Source organism: Apostichopus japonicus, chromosome 3, assembly GCF_037975245.1.
Source record: "Apostichopus japonicus isolate 1M-3 chromosome 3, ASM3797524v1, whole genome shotgun sequence".
Taxonomy (NCBI): domain Eukaryota; kingdom Metazoa; phylum Echinodermata; class Holothuroidea; order Aspidochirotida; family Stichopodidae; genus Apostichopus; species Apostichopus japonicus.
The window spans coordinates 14,910,385-14,930,593 of record NC_092563.1 but is presented as its reverse complement, the minus strand read 5'-3'; the positions used below and the strand labels follow the sequence as shown (position 1 = coordinate 14,930,593).

The 20,209-nt window shown below is 37.5% G+C and overlaps 1 long non-coding RNA gene across 3 annotated transcripts in view; it reads right to left on the bottom strand.

Annotated features, from left to right (window-relative positions):
* LOC139958475 (uncharacterized) overlaps nt 1-18,636 on the bottom strand; it is a 26,269-nt gene extending 7,633 nt beyond the window's left edge. For 2 of the 3 annotated variants that reach the window (XR_011789804.1, XR_011789807.1), the window contains exons 1-2: nt 18,399-18,636; nt 16,329-16,389 (exon numbers count right to left, since the gene is read on the bottom strand). This is a non-coding gene — a long non-coding RNA (uncharacterized lncRNA). The remainder of the gene's footprint in view (nt 1-16,328; nt 16,390-18,398) is intronic. The other variant, XR_011789806.1, reaches the window with a different exon arrangement.
* Between the last annotated feature and the right edge of the window lie 1,573 nt (nt 18,637-20,209).

Genomic DNA, 20,209 nt, shown 5'->3' with positions numbered 1-20,209 from the left:
CACGCTTTGTAGCGATCTTCAGAGTTGTCTGAAGATCGCTACAAAGCGTGAAACTCCGAGTTACAACTACTAGTGTTCCACTAGTCTCATCTAGTATCAACATATATTCCGCTCTGTCCAATGGACATAGAGCACTCTGCGCCAAGATAGACGCCAACCTACTCTATATATATATATATATATAATGTTGATACTAGTTGAGACTGTGGAACACTAGTAGTTGTAACTCGGAGTTTCACGCGTTTTAGCGATCGTCAGACAACGATCTGGACATAGAGCACTCTGCGCCAAGATAGACGCCAACCAACCAACTATTATATATATATATATATATATTTATATATATATATATATATAAATATATATATATATATATATATATATATATATATATATATATACGGATCCACGAAAAATGTAGCAAAACAGGTTGAATAAAAATTGGCCTCACATTACTCTGTCAATTGATATGAAAGAGGCAGCCTGAAATTGTCACCTTTCCTCATGTCTTCCCGGTACATCCTCCCCTTCCCTCCTCTTGTGACACATCGCCACTATCATGTTGCGGGAATAAAAGTGAACAGAACACGAAGCCGTCTCTAGTACTCACAACCTGTTCCCACCTAAACACTTTTCCAGAGAATCTTCTTGATGTTTTTTTATGTTTTTACGTTTACTCCATTTTCTCAAAAATAATATTATCTGATTACATCTTGAAAGTTGATTTTTAGCCCGAAACTATAATTCGTTTTTTTAAACTTTGCTCTTTTACTGTTGGTATCAGGGATCATAGCTTCCAGATATTCTAAACACCTGCCCTTCTCTTGGTGTGACCGCGCTCCGTTTTCTTCCCCCCAAGTTTCGTTATGTAGATCTTTTCGTAAAGTTACACCAGACTGTTACTTCGGAAAAAAAATGTTGATAGAATGCCTCACGGCTAGAATCTTACATCAGTGCTTATTAAACATATATGCCCGAAGATGTTTCTTTTTCGTCACGAAATTATCAGTTTAAGGTCAAAAGAGGTCAATTGTGATCATGTTTATGTAGTAGATATAAGAGGATTGGAAGGAGACACGGATATATACGGCAGAGTGGGGTAGAGAGGGAGTGGGGTGGATGGAGGAAGAGCGGACAGAGGTGGGTTAGGCTTCCTTGTGAGGATATGTCCTATAAGAAAGTGCATTCCACAGCAAAAGAGAACACACTTCTTACCCATATATCCTTCACTAACAAGAACCTTTTCATGGATATTTGAAAGCGAGAGTGTCAGTGGAAAACTGAGTGATTATGGCAGTTAAATTACAGTATTATCACAGTTCATTTTAAGGGTATTTTCGATGGAAAAGTGAATTTCCATGAAGACAAGAACACCAATTTTCCTTCGACTTCATCCTTACAAACAAGTTCATTTCCTTTACACACACACACTTACTGCACACGCACACGCACACACACACACACATATATATATATATATATATATATATATAACAAGTCTTGGTATATATATGAGCGTGTGTGCGTGTGCAGTAAGTGTGTATGTGTAAAGGAAAAAACAAGTACATTTCATATGCACATACATACACACATACACATATATACAAGTACATTTCATATGGATATTTGTGAGCGAGGATGTGGATAACTTGGTGGTTATACGATATTGTAAATGCATCGCTACTTTTTTTCTTCAAGAAAAGTCACATAAGAACCAACGACTGTGGACTGCAACAAGCAAGCACGTATGACACGTATAGGCTAATTAGAATGTTAATGATATCGGATAATAATAAGTGCATGAAATCATGCATTTGTAAGGAACTTTCTTTCGCCTCCTCTTCGACAGAAAGAGAGATGGAAAGAGAGAGAGACAATTTGTCATTAAAGAGGGTATGTCATGATTATTATTATTATTATTATTATCATTATTATATGTATTATATGTTATATTATATTTACATATAAATAATAATAATAATAATAATATTTTCTGCATGTTAATAAAAGAAGGCGCGGCTTATATATGCATAATAGAAGAAATATAAAGTCTTGTAAAAATTACTGAAAAAAATATTTAAATATATAATACTGATAGAATATATTTTATGTGGAATATTAAGACATGTAAATCGCTGTCTTATTGAACTGATATTATGTCACTGCATTCGTTGGTATATTGTATAACTGACATTCCCGTAACTGAATTCATTTCAACACCGAATTATATGCATCAAATAATTAATGTAGTATAGGTATATTGTATAACTGACATTCCCGTAACTGAATTCATTTCAACACCGAATTATATGCATCAAATAATTAATGTAGTATAGGTATATTGTATAACTGAATTCATTTTAACACCGAATTATATGCATAAAATAATTAATGTAATAACTCATTTTGCAACGTGGTAAATAGAAACATCTAGTTTTCGAAGGATTACTAGGGAAAACAAACCACTTGAAACGTTAAAATACATATGGTTATTTCTATAATCATTACGTTCACTGTACCATTAGCGAATTGAACTCTCTAAAACTGTTTAGTTACACTAGAGCAACTATATTGGTCTTTACGTAGTTGGTTGGCATATAGGTAGTGCACATGTCGCCACTATACTGGTTAATATGATGTAACCTCTTGGATACTAATAATATACACCCCTCTACTTCTGCTACCGTGAACACTCTAGTCCGGCTGTAAGACGGTCGAACTGTCACCCCACCCCCCCCCCCCCCGCGCCCGGTGTTGTACATCTTCTCTTACTCTCCCTACATATTTTGTAGGGTACAAAGGTATAGGGTATGGCTGTGCCGTCTATTTACATCATCCCTAAACTATTTCTTTTGTCACATGAAGTAAACTTCCACACTATCAAGATTGCAACACGCGGCCTAGCCCGTGAACCATTTTTTCATATTTTTTTTTTTATAGTTATACCTCTATCGTTGCATGTTTTCTTTATGTTTTAAATATGTTATAAAATATGTTGTCGTTATTGTAATTGTCAATGATACTTTCCTTTAATCCTGGTGTTTAGTGGTATACAATTTATGAACTAACCCCCTCCCCCACCCCACCCACCCATGCTGCCACATGATAGCGTATAAATATATGATACAACAGTACTACGAATGGGCTGCAACATATCACATGGCTGAATATAGATTAGTCTGTTGGCAAGCACATGAGACTGACTTTTAATTATGAGCTCCATGTCACCTGCTCGCATCCCTTCTTAAAGACAGATCAGCTGAGGGGGCGGGGTGGAGATTAGGGGGGTCAAATCCCCTAGTGACGTAACTGTCCCCGTAGCCCCGACCTGAACATCGAAGGTTCTGTCTAACTAAACATTCCCACCCCAACCCCCCTCCCTCTGATTGTTTTTTGAGACTTGGTTAAAAGTTATTATGTAGTGAGTTTTCTACTCATTATTTATTTATTTGTCAGGATGATCAAATTAATAATGATAGTTAATCAAAATCTGTGGGGCGGGTGGGGGGGGGGGGGCACGGGTACCCTGATTCCCTCCACCACCATGACTCTATCACTATCCTTAATATCCCGTTCATACATATTCCTTTGATTATTTGTACTGCCGAGATGCTTCTACTAGTCAACCGATACCGTGCAGACTGGTAGAGCGTGCGCCTTGGATATTATACAAAAAGGTGAGCCTATATATAGCGTCTAACATTCCTATACGATCAACTTAGCCGTTTAAATCTAATTGGAGGACTCTGAATCTAAATTGGCCTTGCAACTTGCCGCTAAGCAAATCGACATTTATTTATGAAAAGAAAAAAGAAAAAAAAGAAAAGAAAAATTCTCTTATATTTAGTATAATATCGAACTACGAGATTCCAAAGTGATTGGTCTGTAGTCGTAACTAAATCATTTGCATTTATTGGTATATAGAATGAACGGATGAATATGATATCAAATATGTCAGACTGGCTTCGAATCGCCATGCGTATGAGATACTGCTCAATGTTTGGTTTCGCATGTAGATATATTTACACATCACATGGATATAAATAGAACTTTAATTTAGCTTTTCTTTATATAAGATACGATAGCAAACATGGCAGGGAAAAATATTGAAAGGTTAATGAATTTAACCTTCTTCTATTTATTGTTCTCGCTGAATTCACATCGGAAGAAAGATTTATTTTGTTATAATGTTTGAAAGGTAGAGAATTAGAAAAGCCAGACAAGGTAGAAAATGGACGTATTCGCTGTTTCAGATAATAGCAGAAATATAATACCCGAGATATGCTACTCACGATTTCGCTGTTTCAGATATGAGAACAAGAAAATAGTTCCCGAGATGCGCTTCTTACGTTTTCGCTGTTTTAGATGATAGCAGAAACATAATACCGGAGATGTGCTACTCACGTTTTTTTTTTAGTTTCAGATGATCGCAGAAGAATATAGTTCCCAAGATGTGGTACTTACGTTTTTCGCTGATTCATGTATATGTGTGGGTTTATGAAAAATCAAACATTTTACATCAAACTTTAAAAGAACAGTTATCACGAAATAATAACATTCATATGTAATAAACCTTTGGATTTATATTCATATATGTTCATAAACATGTGACAACGCACTTTATAACAAATTCGTTCTTTCATGAACACAAGTTTTGGCAAACATCGTTTAGATATAAACAGCAGTTATATATAATAAATGTTTGAACGTACAAAAGCAGCATGCCGGTGCTAATAATGAAATGATAATAGTATTACATGACGACGTGAGCTTAATGTATCGCATGTGAGTGGGGATGGGGACGAAAGGTCTGTTCAGAAACAGAAAAAAAAAATACAGTTTCATCTTCCATCGGAAGTTTCCAGAAGAATTATATACCTTATACATCTGCAGCCTCCAATAACATCAATTCGGAGACAAATACACAAAAATAAATGCACCTGCTGATGTTGATAAGAAATCGGGATAGATGCATGACGGGAAGGTCGTAGTTAGGGACGTTAACTTCACGCGTGGCAGGAGCTATAATGTACGTCGAGCGGTCATCCAAAGCGGAAATTACAAAGAGACGAGGCAAGCAAGAGGGTGGTATATCCGACACATGGCGAGGCATCTGCAATGCTTTGGGATATTCTAAATTTAAGTTTGGATTTCGGGGTAATTCGGGAAAGAGGAAAAGGAGAGAGGTTATCCAGACTAGATGATGACCGAGAGAAATTAATTATAAACCTGCAGAAAGAGTCGAGATGGAGAGGCGCTCACGCTACATCAAGGTAGCGCATAGATGTTGGTCGCGTGAGATGGTTGCAAGAGAACGTGTGTGAACGTGAATATGATTAGTTTATGACGGTTTAGGCAAGGGCATTGTCTTGTCAAACGATCTCCAAGCATTTGAATCTATTTGTAAGCCTCTCTGTTATATACGGTAGCGTTATCATGCATGGGTGGGGTTTATAGCTCCTTTATTAGAAATATAAATCATCATGGAACATGTGTGCTCATCGTGTTTATATGCTTCCAATGCGTGATAAATTAACACTTTGTTCCCACATTATAGATATGCTGTTTTTAAAGCTGCATTTTCCGTGGGTTATAATATTGTACCACTCTGACAAATTCATGTAATATTCATATATTTATGGAATTATGGATTGCTTCAGCCATTGAATCTTCATGCGAAATTTATTCGTTCGATGCTACTGGGCGATAGGTTCTCATGCAGCAATGTTCATTTCTTTTTTGTCCTTTTTCGCCCTCCATATATCAGTCGCCCCTGAATAAACGTGCCGTGCATACCGTCGTCAAACTTCATTCGACCCAAGAAATATACGTTGCCTATATCAAACAATCATGGCTTGTCCTTATTTCTTTTTCTTTTATGGATTGCTTCAGCCAGTGAACCTTCTTACGATTATTATTCGTGCGATGATACTGGACGTGTGGTTCTCATGCATCAATTACGTCAGGTTCTTTTTTGCCCTTTTGGCCCTCCATAAATTAGTCGCCCCTGCATAAACGTGCCTTGCATACCGGCTTCAAACTTAATTCGACTCAAAAAATACGTTGCCTATAATATTTGAACACACTCATTGCTTGCCCTTATTTCTTTTTCCTTTTTTCAATAAAGTTAGTGAGGGTTCAAATGTAAAAGGTTGGCATGAAAACCACATGCAGTGTATGTTGTTTTCATTGCGTGTATAAAATGTGCAGTGTTGTACAGGTTGTTTGTTTGGCAGACTTTTAGTAAAAATACAACAGCATGAGTATATGAGTACAATATATGAATTCCTATAAATGTGAGTAAAAACACAATACTCTAAGGGGTAAGTACGCGTACTTAAACTATACGGTACTAGCATATATACAAGGTATTCCTAAACGTTCCGAGAGCGAGAACAAATAAGATTACAAATCCTGAAGAGACGTGAATCACTAAGATTACATATCCAGAAGGGCATTCGAGTACACATATAACTACTGAGACTTGAATCACTACAAGTATTGTGCTTAGGTGTTGAGACTATAGTTGTCTGCGAACAAGTACAGTAAAATATTATTTGAGTTTTTGCATATATATATATATATATATATATATATTAAGTTGAAGTTCAGTTGACTTAATGTACAATACGGTTAATGAAATAATAATAAAAAACAAAGGCATAAACGCAACAATAGGCGGTTCATTGAACCAGGGTCCCTAATGCCTTGCAGGGGCTTCGAAGGGTTTGTTCCGGCCGTTTAAGCCTCCAACGGATCACAGCTGCCGGTCACTGCTTTTACATGAATACCTGGATGAGTAACACGAGAACCAACATATACCTTTGTCTTAGCCCGTCTTATTACACTTATCGACTGTACTTTTGTCTTTCTTTTTATAATTGACAAATGAACTGCCCTTGGCAATCCCAGATCCTATTCTGATATTATAATATTGCACTTTACGGCTTTGCGTAAAGTACAGTGAAGTTAGAGTGAAGGGCCCAATGCACTGCAGCTCACTCTTGAACCCACTCATGAAAAAGGAAAAAGACAAAACACAAATTGCATACATAGGTGGGAGCTAACAGATATTAACACTCTGCTATTGAGATCACGGCCGTAATGACTAATTAATTACCACGTCAGATCGTCTAAATCGTACGGCGTAACAAGGCTCAACTGCAGTTTGTCGGAGGTGCCAATAAGCTATGAAGTCACTATTAAAACACACTCTGTTGTCATAAAGAAAATATAAAATCAACGTCACGTGACACTCAGTTGTCTTCTGGTTCTACTTACTTTGGAAGAAAAACTAAATACAAGTGACATTTTCTTAATCTTGACTGCCATATTTTTTCCTGAAAAATAAGATTGCAAGTAAGGAAGAGAAGATATATACTGACAAATATGAACTGATGGAAAAATAAGGCCTACTCGAGCAGTTGGTTGTGTTTGACGATGTCGTGAAATTTGCTTTTAAAATCCCTTCTTGTTATTGCTTCATATATCTTGTAAATCAAAATATCCATAGAATGCTCATTTAGTTCAAACTAGATCATAATAGAATTGACAAAGAAATCTATTTATAGATATCTTTTGTATATAGAAATGACGTAACCGTTTGTTTTTTTGTCAACTGACGTGTTGCTATGTCAATCGCATTGTATATTACCGGATACAAGCTAATAAAATTACATCAAAGTGAAATTCATTGTGTTTTTCTCTTATCTTCGCAATAAAACATATCATTTGGAGATAATTATACTTTTACCTTACTTTTACCTCATGCCAAAACATTCCAGCAAACGTTGTGGCTAATTTTTTATTTTATTATTCTATGCCACCGGGAGATTAGGCTCTTAAAACTGGGTATACCTGATCCTAACTATATAATATGACCCCTTACCGAGTAGCCTATAGTAATAACAATATTAATATTAGTAATAATAATAATAATTATTATAATAAAACATAGCAAACGCAACGTGATGGTGCTAACATAAAACTGTTACTTTGGGTGTTATGTATACATAGAGAAAATGAGTTAATTGCTTCTTGATAACACCTGCAGTGAGATACTGACTTGTGCCCAGAATCGGTTGATACTACGTCACTAAGGCTGTGCAGTTGAGCTCATAGTCAACCATTCACCATTGGAAGCTTGAACGCTTGAAAGCTCTTTTTCTTTTTGTCTCTGCATTCAAGTTGAGACAATTTCTTTCATCACGTGTCCCTTTTCATTATGTCAATGATGTACATCTATATTCCGACTAAGCATAACACGTAAACAGAGTAATTAAAATAAACCGGGGAAACACTTCCAGCAAGAAATTGGAGATATCTAACACAATTAAAGATAAGATCATTCATTAAAATTTGCTTATTAAATGATTAAACTAGACAGAATTAAAAACACGAGTCACAATTTATTGTTTTTCAATCTAGTTAAATTGATTTCATGTACAAGGTCTTTTCTTGTGGCCATAAATATATAGATATATATGTTTATATATTTTATAGCCTTGAGGTGCTCACGTTACAATTTGTTTTCTATGGAGGGAGAGATTGCATGCATGGGCGATAAATGTGTCTTCATGAAAATTGTTATTGTATTGTAAAGTGTATAAGACATGCGTGCATTAGTGAAAGCATACTAGAAATGCACGCAGGCTTGAAATTATAAGAAACGTATTTCCATAAATGTTTAGCAAACGTTTCTCTTAAATTGTCCGAAATGTTTTATTATTATTATTTGTTTTGTGTGTGAGAGGGGGGTGGGGTGGGGGAGCACATTGTAGAAATAAGCATAGGCGTACGGGACCATTTCAGTTTGGGGGGGCAGAACTTTTTGTGCCCGAAAGTTCCCGTGACACTATCAAAGCGGAGCGCCACCATCGGTTGGCGCGTAGCGTACAAGAAAATTTTGGGCACACAATGCCTCTCAGATTGCCGGAAACGGCACTTCTGAGGCCTTGCAAGTTGCATCTAAACATTCTTTATTTTATAATCTCACGTTTTAGAAATTGACACTTCCTCAAAAATTTGGTATATTAGAAGAAGAAAAAATGGTAACATCACTTTGAAGGGGAAAATGGGACAGTATATTTTTTAAGCTCCTATTTAGTTACCTTATTTATTATTTTAACACAGTACTCAGCTACCTCCAGAAAAACATACATTGTTCAACGACACGTAAGCGGGATAATGTCGCTGTGTCGGGTGAGACTGCAATTTGTCTTACAAAAAAGTATAAAATATAACAAAGAATATGATAAACCCGTACTTCTATGCTTGTAGGCACCCCCCCCCCACCATCCATGAAAAAGAAAATGTTTCTTCTATATACACTCATGTTGGGGATATCCAGGTCAAGGGCGGCGGAAGCACTTTTAATCTGGGGGGCACCTACATCTAAGGGCACTTTGCAGAAATTCGATTGGACTGATGCAGCCCTATATTTAGTACCCTTTATAACTCTTATTGTATTATCTTATTTGTGTATACACATCACTCCATCAACGCCCCCCCCCCCCCTAAAGGAAAATATGCATACTAGCACTGCAATATCCAATACGCAAATTGGGAAACAAGGAACAAGTTTTCTCTTGAGACAAAATGAGGTGAAATCATGCTAGTTGCTAATGTATAGGAATCTTCCGAATTAGACTGGTTTTTTTCTTGTTAATATCTTAACAAATTTTCCATTCGAAATAGTTTTAAGTTTGACCCACAGAAATTCATTAAAAGTCACGGGCTTGGCCAGGATTTGCAAAGTCGTATGCACGACTATCTGAGCGGAGCGCCACCATCGGTTGGCGCGGAGCGTACTATAAAAATTTTTGGTTTTACAAACCCCTCAGATGGCCGGAAACGGCCCTTCCCGAGTGTTCATTATGGTTCCCTGGCCTCTTGCTAACTTGAGGCACCTCAATTTTTATATAGAAAAAAAGGCACATTTTTAACCTGAGGAAAAGTGGGGGGGGCACGTGCCCCTGTGCCCCCCCGGTTCCGCCGCCCTTGGTCCAGGTAAACAATTGACTAGTTAGAAAAAAAATTGATCTTGCAAAAAGCGTGGTAGCCCAGATGAACTGCGCTTACGGTGGTGTTACACGGATATATTCGGGCATAATGATGCTGAATAAAGAAAATCATGGAATTGTCGGGCAAAAATTTGAAAAAGATTCGGGCAAGCTACTGCATATTTATATTCCAGATGACAAGAAATTCGGGCAAAAGTCCTGAAAAATTCGGGCAGCCTAAAAAAAAATATATATATATATTTTTTTTTTTTTCTCCTCTTAGACTGCCCGAATTTTTCAGGACTTTTGCCCGAATTTCTTGTCCTCTGGAAATTTGGGGGGCAGTCTGCCCCCCTGCCCCCCCGCCTCGTACGCCTATGGAAATAAGGTCATGGTTGAGGAACGGCATAAGAGAAGCAGGGGAACGCAGGGATATACTGGCAAAATTAGTTTTGCGACAATTGCGTTACCGATTATGCATGGTTAGTGACGAGACAATCTTAACTAATTCGCCGAGAATGACGGGGAAAAAACGTTTCTACTTTACGGTGGAAAAGTGGGAAAATGTTGGCAAGGGTGGGGAAGGGAGTGGGGGAGGGGATATTTGGAAATGATGGGGGGGAAGGGCCGTGGGTAGTAGGAGAGAGTGGAAAGGGAGAGGGGGTGAAGTGTGGATTATTTTTATTGCAAACAATGAGGGGTCTATTTTCGTCAAGTGCAAACAGCTGGCATAGAGATTACAATCCCTAAATAACCAAGACAGGAATACCGACAAATAGTTTATATATACCAACTGAATTGGAGCAACAACATACAAAATAAAAAATAAAACAACGAAAGGCATATTATTGTGTGTTATAGATATTATGATCTACGAAGCTTGTTAATTGAATTCTAAAAGTTCATACACCTGAAAATAAATCGACTAATTTGTCCCTCAATACATATCGAGTATTATTATCAAAAAAGACCATAAAATGCATATTCTTCATGATCCAATTTTGCACAAGTTATTTTAAATTTCCATTTTTTTCCCCAAATATTATTTATTATAATGGGTAAGTATAGTGGCTCCATCCGATTATTAAAACAATGTTTCTTGGACTTTAACATGTATAAAGACTAAAATTCTGTCCAAAATCAATCAACATATAGCTAAACCGCTATTTTTTTGATAGATTTAAACGAATATATTTTCCAGTCTTGTCGTTCACACGATACCAAATCAAAGCTTTAAAAAAATATCGATGTTATCTTTTTGTTTGAAGAGAAGGTTAAAACTCTTGAAATATTGAGGGAGAGATCGCATACGTTATTTCTAACTGCTATATAGTTTTAAATTGCAAAATATTTTTATGTTTTTGAATCCCCTAAATCTTCCACAAAGCCGACGACAAAAGTGACTTTTACGATGATTGTCGGCAATTCTTATGATTAGATGGGAGGGGGTCTGAAATACTTCCAGCATTGCGATAAACTGAATTGAAAGAACAGTTCAATCGATCAAGATGAATCTTAGATTTATGTTATGAGTAGTAGGGAGTGTTAGCTCAGTGGTTAACGCCGGTGCCTTTCAATCATAAGGTCCCCAGTTCGAGTCACTCCAATATTAATGTATGTCGTCCAGTTACGGAGTTGTTGACAATTGATAATTCATAATCATGGACGTTAAATATGAATGTAAGAGACTGACTTCGGTCAGCTTGCGGCTTTGATAAGCCAATGATGGCTTCTTCGCGAGATCCTGCTTGCAAGAGGATCTAAAATACATACAGCTGTCTTGATCATCGCGAATTGAAGAAGTGGAAATATATATATATATATGGTTTTGAGATATCACAGAAGAGGTGCAACTATAGTGCAGTGGAAATATATATCAGGTTTTGAGATATCACAGAAGAGGTACAACTAGTGCAATGAATATAAATCAAGTTTTGAGATATAACATTAGGGGTACAACTATAGAAACTCTTTTTGATAAGGTGATAGTTAGAGTGGAAAGGTGTGTGTTGTTTGTGGGGGGGGGGGGGGGTGATGATAACTTGAGCAAAGTTGCCTCTCTCTTTTGGGGGGGGGGGTGCATCGGCGAAAAATAGGCCTATAGTTTAATCTCGCAGCATATTTACCGACAGAGCTATTCACTTTGGATTTCAAGAAATTATCTATTTTACTAAGTCTCACGAGTATGCCCATTCATTATTATAATATAACATGTTACAAATGTATAACGAGGGAGGGGGCATCAGTAGGAATTATGTTGAACAGGAGTGACAAAAGTACGAGGTAGAGTGGAAGGGTGAGGGGGGGGGGGAGAGAGGGAGGATACCTTGAGCAAAGGTGTTTTTTCGCTTTTCGTATATCAATATAGTTTAATAGAGCTTAATTTCGCATTATATACTGACAGAGCTACGCATTTTAAATTTCAGCAATTTATGATGCACTCATTCATTGTTCTGATGAACTTTTTGCATATTCATAAAGGAAAATCTGAACAGGTCTGTTCAATTTTTACTGTTTTATAAGTGTGAGTGGTCATTCTCGAATTTCAATCGACCCCAATGTTCTTTTCCATAAGACGATCGGTCGCTTACTTGTTTGAGTCGTTGAGGTTTCTGGGAAAGTAGAATTAGTGTTACGATGGTGCGTTCTGGATGGAGTGGGCGATGCAGGCTTGACAAGAGCCGTACGGGAGCTGCAACTCCCGGGATCGGAACAATTAAGGGGCCAGGGAAAGTTGGACGGTTCCGGGGAAATATGGGATAATTGAAGAGCGGTAGAAGGAGCCACTGGGACACAGTTGCCCCCCCCCCCCGGGACCTGATATGGCTCTCCATGCCACTTATGGGATGGGCCCTGTGAAGGTACAGGGGTGGAATCATTTGAGGTTCAAAACTTGAACTTAAACTTAAGTAGCAACTGTTTCTACCCCCCCCCCCCCTACATCCTTTGTGTCACGCTATACGTCAGAAAACGACAGAATGTCTCCGCTGAACCCTTCTCAGACACTCTACTTATGTCGATCAGACAATTTACTTTATCATACTAGAAATGCAATATATATTACTATAAACAAGTCGAGAGTGTTTATAGTATCACAAATCTTAATGTTTCACTGTGACCGAATCATGTAATATGCACAGACTTGGATACCACTTAATAAAAGTCACCGAAGATAAGAGCCTGGGCACAAATTAAACAAGTTGGTGCACCCTCGTGCCAAGTCTTCTTAATAGGCTACATCGAGGCGGTAACCATATGGCCATTACGATATTATACGACGAGCGAAGCATTACGGTAATAGATATACGTGGATACAACCAGATTAGCGACACGTTAACCGTTCTAGTTCACATAGCAAATCTCATGTCTATATAAATTAATATTTTCTTTTTTCATTTGTAAGACTTTCATGGTTTATTGTTATCGCTCGAGACTGTCGCTGAAAGAGTAAAACAATTGATTGTGAGTAAATTTGTTCAGTTATGTTATTTTTCTGTCATCGGAAGAATACTGTTTTTACCGTGCACATTGTACGATAAATACAATTACCTCTTACGGCAAACTTTAAGGAGATATTGTGCAGGCTTAGATCGGATGGCATAGCAAAATCGCCTGAGATCTCCGTATCAATAGCCGGGTACAAGAATCACACCTTTATTATTTTGTATCGCGAGTTAGATATGAAATTGTTTTTTGGGTGATATTTTTGTGAATGCATCTGGCAACAGCTGAGCGAATGACGTCATCATACCAATTGAGTTTGGTTTTCCTTTGTGTAATTAAATCATCTATCTAACGAAAACGAAGGCAATAGTATACTTCTACCCCCCCCCCCCAAAAAAAAAAACCAGTTGCATTTTGGTGAAGTTCTAAAAAGAGAGAAAACATGGATAGTTATAAGCAAATTTTTCAAGTATATGATCAAATCTTATGGATAAATATCAAACACAAGATTTATAGATAGCTAAGCAATGCTGTTTGGAGAATGCGTACCATGATGACATCACCTCACAGACTATCTACTGTGATAAACTTCCTTACATAAGAGAGATAACTTAGCCAATCAGAATACCCCACATGTTAAATCAACCATACCTCGAGATATTCTGAGATGGAGTTATTAAGTACAGTTTATGTGGAATACCTTTCAGTTTAATGTATTACCAATTAAGCCACGCGGAACAGCCCTTTAAGACTCGATCAATCCAGGTTTATAAACAGATTGATATTTTCAATAATCTTCCAATACACCGCCTGTATCAATATATATTCACAAAGTATTGTAGCATCGAAGCATGTGAAACGTCATTAATTTATAATGGTATCAATATCTAACCTTTATGAATAGTGGTTGTAAATTATTCTTGAAATATAATATTTATCATATTCCTTTTGATAACAATACTTTTGGGTGTATAGTTTCATCTCGATTCCATTAACTAATTAAAGCGACCTTAAAAGAAGCGACAAAATCCTCGGGATATCTAGAATTTTTTGTTTTGTTTTTGATAACGAACATAACAAACTTCAATATCGTTGTTAATATTTTTTGATAACACATTCAGTGTCAATTCCTAAGAATAATTATCCCTCCGGCATATCGAAGATACCCGGAGAATATCCTTATTAAAAGTGACGTTATTGATAACAGTTTCTATATCTTCGACCTGTTATATATGGAATAAAAAAAAAAAAAATGTTTATCAGTTCGACAACTATTTAGCAGTCATTTTGCTGGATAAAATCATCACAGCTACTGCGCATGTCTGCGTTTCTCGGGAAATTGTTAAAACAAGACAAAAACACGTATAATTTATACTTCATGTAATGTCTCTATTGAAACGTTCTCTTCACAAAAACAACAAATTTAGTCTATATGTAAGCCCTGTTTACTTGTTCGCTAAAGTAGCAAGCTGTGCACATTATTGTGTAACGTGACACGTTGGGAAATTCATATAGCATCTTCAGGCGTACATAACCTATAGTATAGATATTTAGCTATTTCAGAGCGCGAAGTTTTGGTCAGTTAATACAAACCTTCTTCGTTTGATGCACATGAAAGGGAAGGCCCTTTTGACAGGCTTTTTACATGTATAGGTTGAACTTTACTTCATATATCTTATTTTCAGGTTTATATTTTCATATCTAATAATGCACTATAATTTCAACTGTCAACAGATCTTTGATCTTTAATCTTTTGTAGCAACATGTCTTAAAAAAAACTGCCCACGAATTGCATTTATTCACGTTTCTTGAGAGAAGGGTAGAATATACCCTTTGTTGCTGGTGCGGACAGATTATGTACACTGAATTACCGCACACTACAGGCGTCCCTTTCCACTCAAGCCCGCTAAAGTAGATAAGAGTACCAGTCACACAGTGGTTTAGCCCATGGGTTCCCTAACTGGGGTGCATGAACCTCCAGGGGGTGCGCCGCGTGAGTCCATCCCAGGGGGTTCGTGAGAGGTTTCTGAAAGTCAAACCTAGAGTAATTTTTGTTGAACTAAAATCTGATATATCATATAATTTAGTAATGTACAAAGGTCGTACCTATCGACAAACTCTTTTCGCGTTCCATACGCATATGTTGCCATAGTAGTACTGTACCATGCATGTGATACTGGATCTCTTACAAAGCACTGTTATGCGTATTATAGTATAATAATGACTCAGATCGTTTCTCGAAAAGTTGGGGGTTCGTGGACAACTCTGACATCCACAGGGGGTTCGTTGGGGATAAAGGGAAACCCTGCATTTGCCTATCATGGCTCTTGGTAAGGCAAAGTCATCACCATGATTATTTAGATTTTGAGAGGAGTTAGTTCAGCAAACTACAAACCGCAACCCTTTCAGACTATTCACACGGGAAAATAACCACATTAAAATACAATAAAAACCTAAAATGCTTTAAGTCATCTTCGACCATCCGCATTTTTCACACCATATGTTCTCTGATTTATACTATTTACAATACAAACATAGCATAAAACAACAATATGATATACGGAAATATGTCAAAAGCAACCACTTTTCATTAGGTTATCTCAGACACTTTTCAAAGTATAGGCCTAGTACGCCTTTCGGGTAGATGCATAGCATATTCGTACTGCGTTATGGAGCGATACATGGTATCACTGCTAATTAAAAGCCATCAACACATGATCATTGAGTTTGCGCAGTTATTTGACGAGGGAAATATATAGCATCACGGTTCACTATACGTGCAGTCGAGAACGGTCATAATTCATATTATGCTCAGTGCACGTGGAAGCTGTACAGCCCACGCACGAGGCCGTATAAATATTCAGTTTATTTATATTTACTCACCGTGATAAATTAAAACATCAGAGAGTCCAGTTTGTGATGTTTCCGAAAAACAAAATCGGAACTACGAAAAAAAATTGAAATAACGAAAAACGTTTTTTTTACCCAAAGTTTTAAAAAGAGTTTCGAAATTATGAAAATATGTTCGAAATTACGATGAAAAGGTTTTCGAAATAACGAAAAGTTGTAATTCAGTGAACGAACAACTTTTCTAACGATCTAAACTGGCATTGCTACTGATGCCTGCAGTATTCTGTGGTAAATCAATGATGAACAACACAGACTATACAGCACCGTGAAACTGTTTACTTACTACATTGTATTTTATTGTCTCGAAATTTCGTTATTTCGAAACGTTGAGTTTTTTCTTGTAATGTCAACTTTTTTTCGCGATTTCGAAGTGGCAGTAAAACGCGTACGTAATACACTATAATCTTCATTTGATGAAAAAATCGGGGGCGGTGTCTTACTTTGATCAATTACAATATTATTTTGAGTAGGCCTATATTTGAAGCAAATTGCCGATCAAAGTCAAACTACTGCTGTATATGTGGTGTGGTCATTAGCCTATACATTATATATATCAAAGTCCATAACGGTACTTTGCATAGCCATTTATCATGTACTAAATCACTATATATATACTCTTCACACTAACTTGCATGCATGCATAGTAATACATAATAGGAATTTTTTTTTGATGGTAATAAAAGTTAGCAACGAACAGTTTTAGGAGGGGGCGATAACTGAGTTATACCTTGATTATATTCGGTGTGCCTGGGGGTGGGGGAGGGTGGGGGTTGGTTGGGGTGGGGCAGAAGAATCCATAGAAGTACACGTGGTAGCGCCTCTGTGTTGTACCCTCTGCCAGTTTACTTTTGTCACTCCAAAGCACCCCTTCCTCAGATAAAGAGTGTTTCGGAGCTGTCTATCAGTCAATCAGTTTATTTTCATATTTAATAGAATCATTTCAAATCGCGTCGTATTAAGGCACTTTCTCTATATATAGTACAGATGCTGTCTAACACCTGCTGTTTGCCACAGCAAGACGCTAACAAGACGTAAACAAGACGTAACACAGCAAGACGCTAAACTGTGTAGAGAGATGATGTTCAATGACATTTTTTAGTGTCATACCCTAAAGCCGCTGTTTGATATTGCCTCATACAACAATCACCTCTCATTTTCATCATATTTTTAAGAAAAGTCATCCAGGAAAGAACCTGGGCACGAAAAAAACAAACAACCGAATGACTGATCCGCTCTCATTTTCATAAGCGCATGATTATCATCTTTAACTAGGTGCCGCTCCATTTATTTTTGAAAAAAAAGAGGCCCGACATATGTCAAGAAAGACCTACAATTGCTTAAAACCAATTACGATTTTACATGGAGTGTTTTCTATTCTATTAGCGGTAGCAATCTGTTTGGCGCGAAAGGATCTTTCTAATTTAAGTCGATTTATTTAAAGAGATGATGTCGTCAGAAGATAAGATAGTAAGGTTGTTATTAGTTTCAAATTCAGGGACAAAGGCTGCTGAACTCGGCCTGTGCCCTTATTGCGTATTCAACCAATACTTTCATCATCAGGGCCCGGACATCCAGATCGGGCCCCGGGGCTGATTATGTCACCTGGCCCCCTGTCACGGGTTCTTTTAGTTAAGGAGTCTAAAAATGCAAGAGGTGAACGAACGGACCAGTGGTATAACTTTCATTTAATGAAACGGAAAAACGAAAAAAAAAATGTACACAATGTGTCTTCTTAGGATGTTTTCAAAATTTCCAATACACTATAAAGTCGCATTTATAATCCATAAATTACTTGATTAATTAATTGATATCCTTTAACATTCTCTTGTGAATAAAAAAGTAACATTCAACACGAAATTTATCACTTAGGAATGCACATTAAAATGTATATTGGAAATATATTAGAATAAAAATCACACATCTACAATGTGCATTCATGTACGTGACATCTATCTCGTACCTTTAAAATAAGACATAACATAATTCGTTTTTGAAGATTCTCTACAAAAAAATATTACAAATATTAAGACAACAAAAACTTACGGAAATCTCTCAGCAGAGGTCCGTTCTATCGCTTCGGCAAAATCATAAATTGCGTTGGCTATTTCCTCTAAACTGGTAACAATAATATTTCTGTATATGTCACGAAGTTAAACTTACAATATACCATAACTTCCTTAACTGCGAGGATGCTCCGTTGCTCCAGGCCTGTATATATAACATAGAAACAAACTATAAAATACATGTCTTTCGCCTAATACAGGGCTGGCGTAAACCTCAGTATGGCGAATAATACATTTCTACGCGATAAATGATAATGGACACAATCCCTGTGGGTATACCTACTTTGTTTTAAACGGCGTTCCATATTATAGCTAGCAACATAACAGACACTCCAGTAACCCTTTGACCAACTCTTCTTAGGGTACACAACAATTTCACGAATTCTATTCACATTATAATGAGGAACCTTCAGACAAAAGAGCAAATTCACCTTAACGTGGTAATTTCTAATCCATGTTTACATGCTAAGAAAAGCAGAACTTTACAAAAGAAAGGCTGACCAGACGACACCTTTTGATGGTATATTAGGATATATATGAGATTACGTTATGCTTATAATATTACCCCCCCCCCCCCTCCGGGCTGTGGCACCATGACCACCCCCTTTCGTCAGATCTGTCCATTATGGCCACTTTGTCAGTGAGGATCTCAATTCCACACACTGAATAAGAAATTAATTCTTTAATTAGACACACCATCGTCATAATCACGTGGTTTTATTACTAATTTCAGATTACAGTGGGTAAGGGTTTGATTCAAGCGCTGGTAACTACTCCTGATTTTCTGGTATAATTTTTATTTTTGCAAGTTTTTCGAACCCTGTCGTCATGTTATCGTATGTATTCATTTATTGAGTTTCTATTTCTTGTCTCTCAAGTTCGATATTATCCCTACTAATTGCACCGCCTGCCTGATCGAGGCGTCACCTGCATGCATGCACTGTTGTATCTAAAGTCCATATATAATTCATGAATGCTGTATTCTCCGTTGCGTGTACGTAGTCTGTGTGATATGTTTATTACTATCAGTGCGTTGGTTAAAAGGTATCGGAAATTGATCTTCAGTCGCTAAAAATAGATGTTTATTAAAAACTGCCTAAATGGCTGATCAAAACAAACTCTGATACATCCGCACACGTAGTTGTCACAGAATGCTGAAAGCGAGAAAGTCTGGAGGTTGCACAATTGTAGATTAGGTTTTATACACCGTCCGTCCGTCCGTCCGTCCGTCCGTCCGTCCGTCCGTCCGTCCGTCCGTCCGTCCGTCCGTCCGTCCGTCCGTCCGTCCGTCCGTCCGTCCGTCCGTCCGTCCGTCCGTCCGTCCGTCCGTCCGTCCGTCCGTCCGTCCGTCCGTCCGTCCGTCCGTCCGTCCGTCCGTCCGTCCGTCCGTCCGTCCGTCCGTCCGTCCGTCCGTCCGTCCGTCCGTCCGTCCGTCCGTCCGTCCGTCCGTCCGTCCGTCCGTCCGAACTATATGAATATCTACTATAGATATTTATTTTGAAAAGCATGTATATACCCGAATTATCGAGATACCAAACTTTGGCTTTTGCGTTTCTAGTATAATAGTACACCCGTACAATATGTGATTTATGCATATGCATGACTAAACTGTTACGTCAACATGCAAATACAGACCAGCAAGGTTTCGATGAGTGCGAAAGATTCTTCTATTTCAAGCCTGCGGTCACTGGATGATTCTCGCTTTGAATTTCAACTATTCCTTCTTCCCACTTATCTTTTTCCTGTTAAGAATAGATCGCGCAGTTTCAGAATCTTGTCCACAAGCGATGG